The sequence below is a fragment of the Saccostrea cucullata genome, unplaced genomic scaffold (assembly GCF_032062105.1).
Source record: "Saccostrea cucullata isolate Sc308-1 unplaced genomic scaffold, CSIRO_AGI_Scuc_v1 ctg5144, whole genome shotgun sequence".
Classification (NCBI taxonomy): Eukaryota; Metazoa; Mollusca; class Bivalvia; order Ostreida; family Ostreidae; genus Saccostrea; species Saccostrea cuccullata.
Window position 1 is genome coordinate 60,575 of NW_026935328.1, and position 2,645 is coordinate 63,219.

The 2,645-nt window shown below is 28.2% G+C and overlaps 1 long non-coding RNA gene across 1 annotated transcript; it reads right to left on the reverse strand.

Moving 5' to 3' along the window:
* Positions 1 to 513: 513 nt before the first annotated feature.
* Positions 514 to 2,590, reverse strand: LOC134242489 (uncharacterized). The gene is made up of 3 exons (XR_009986866.1): positions 2,551 to 2,590; positions 1,961 to 2,075; positions 514 to 785 (listed from the first exon to the last, which is right to left on the reverse strand). It is a non-coding gene; the product is annotated as an uncharacterized LOC134242489 (long non-coding RNA).
* Positions 2,591 to 2,645: the final 55 nt, after the last annotated feature.

The following is a 2,645-nucleotide window of genomic DNA, read 5'->3' on the forward strand; positions in this document are numbered from 1 at the left end:
CCCACCTTGGTTTCCAACAATCTTTGTTGTTGATATTCAAATTATTTTTCAAAGAGGGATTATCAAATTTAGCTTAAAATATTAAAACAAACATCGTAGATTGATGGAAAAAACTACAAATTCTGCTTAGTAATTTTCTTAACCTTTTATTTTCTATTATTCTAATACATATTGAATCATTATTAAAATCACATTTGTTAGATTGCATGCTGGTTTATTTGCTAATTCTGCTATATCATCTTGAGACAATCAGACGACTAAACCCGCCTGTAAATTTTAGAGTTGTGGAAATATAAAATCGAAAGTATTATGTCGAGTTTGACAAGATTACGTCGATTATGAGCATGGCGATAAGTGCTGCTTCAAACCTTAATTGCTACGTGAGATTAAACTAACAATGAAACAAAGATATAGTAAGTTTTGTTCTAGTATAATGCTCTTCAAGAGTTTGTTATTTGCAATTCATTTCATTTTTTTTACATGTAATATTTAAAGACTGTTAATTTTGTGTGATGTCAAAGCTTATATTCCTATAAAAACTTGGATCCGCCTCTTATTTGTAGCTCTGATGAATTGTACGTATCTTCATATTCACCTTCTCACTTATCAATATATGTAGAGAGGCTATTACTCCAGATGCCAGCGCCACTTTCTATTACAGCATCACTCCAACGTAAGTTTCATATCCATATAGAAATTTAATTTAAGTTCACACAAAGAAGTGTCACAGATTACCGTCTGCAGGTGATGTATCATCCAGTGCTGATAGCATTAAGTTATTGTTTCTGAAAAATTATCATACATAATTAAGTACCACATTTATTGTATAGTATTATTTACTTATTTGCATCAATTTAAACAAGACAAATTATTTCGTTTTCTGTTCTATTGCTCTAGCTACAAATTTTAAGGTTAAGTTAAGTTAAAGCTTTGGTGGTTTCTCACTAATCTTTTTTGGATAATTTATCGAACATATGTATATAGTAAAAACAAACAAACAAACACAGCGCGACTGCAATACTGATAAATTATACGTAAAATGTATTTTTCTACATGTATGGAAATGTAACATGATACACATGAGATAATTTGATTTGTTTTTTAATCTTACGCACAATTTTATACATTGTATAAAACCGATTTGAATTAACAAGCAATAGAAATGTTGACCAGTAATAAAATACTTGGTACTAATCTAAGAAATATATCTTCCACAGCATGCACTTGTTTACGCATAACGTAAAGATGTAGACATATAAAAGATAAAGATATCGGACAGTACGTGATAAAGCTCATAAATCCATACAAGAAATCAAATCACGAACAGGGAATAAAACACTGAGGTTTAGAGACACCGTTGGTGAAATCAGGAGCCTAGAGGTAGTGGACATTTACACTTGAACAGTTACGTCGTTTGTATAGTACCCTTTGTATTGATTAGATAGATAGGGTGACCCGTAGTCAAATTTCTTGTAAAAAAAATTAATGTGAATGAAAGATTCAGACAAAATACGATTGAATATTACTGTAAATTCTACAAAAATTGTCATTGACAAAAAAAAAAGAAAGAAAAAAAACCGGAACGCTTACTTTTAACTTTTTTTTGGAAACTGTGTTAATTATTAATTAATTTCAATTTATTTGTCGGTAACCATTGCGGTTTCAAGATTGTTGGTACTCGGATCGTGCTGAGTACATACCATGCTTTTTTTTTTTTACCTTAAATAAGATATATTAGTTTTTGAGAGTTTCATTCTTAATAGCTTTTCATCTAAAAGAATAATAATTCATTAACTTGGCATTTCTAATATGTAAGCTCCATGTTGAAAAAATGCATTCTATATTTCAAAAATATCTCAAAAAAAAACTACGAAAAATTCAATATGATTTATGCTTTTTTTTAGCAATTTTACTATGATGAACATAATAATATAATTGTCCTATAATAAATTAAACTTACCTGTTATCTTGCGCAAATTTTCTCAGACTAAGGAACATGACGACACTGCCTACCAAAACGCCAATAATTAAACCAGAAACACCAGCTCCTACTGTAGCGCCAACTATCTTAGCAACTAAATAACATATGTATCATTCATAAAATAACTGCGCATCTTTGCAAGTAAATAACAAAAAAAACAAAACCATAATATAAATAAATGTTTACTTTATAAAATAATATAAAAATAAAATTAATGAAAATATATGCATGTTAAACAAAAAAAAAAAAAATCGATTTATAAATACAGTATGAGTATTAGATAAACAATACAAAAATACGTACCATCAAAATGTTTTGAGCGAAAAAAATAAAATAAAAATAGCATTATCCTGTTGTTGTTAGATAGTATACTGATAATTAAAGAGAAAATTAAAATAAATCTCTTCGATATATAGAGCACGTAAAATCATATCAAGCACCCATATAATGTTTTTGGATTCAATTACACGATAAATGAACAAATCCATTATCTTATTATGTAAGATTCTAAAATACAAACATCTTCAATTTCAACATACAGTAACTGTTGTAATATATATTTTCTTTACCTTTGTCTGATCCTGATAGCTCTTTGATTCCTTGAAGACAGAAAAAAGACGATTACTTATTAAAAGCTTTATATTTTATCATTGCAAAAATCAAT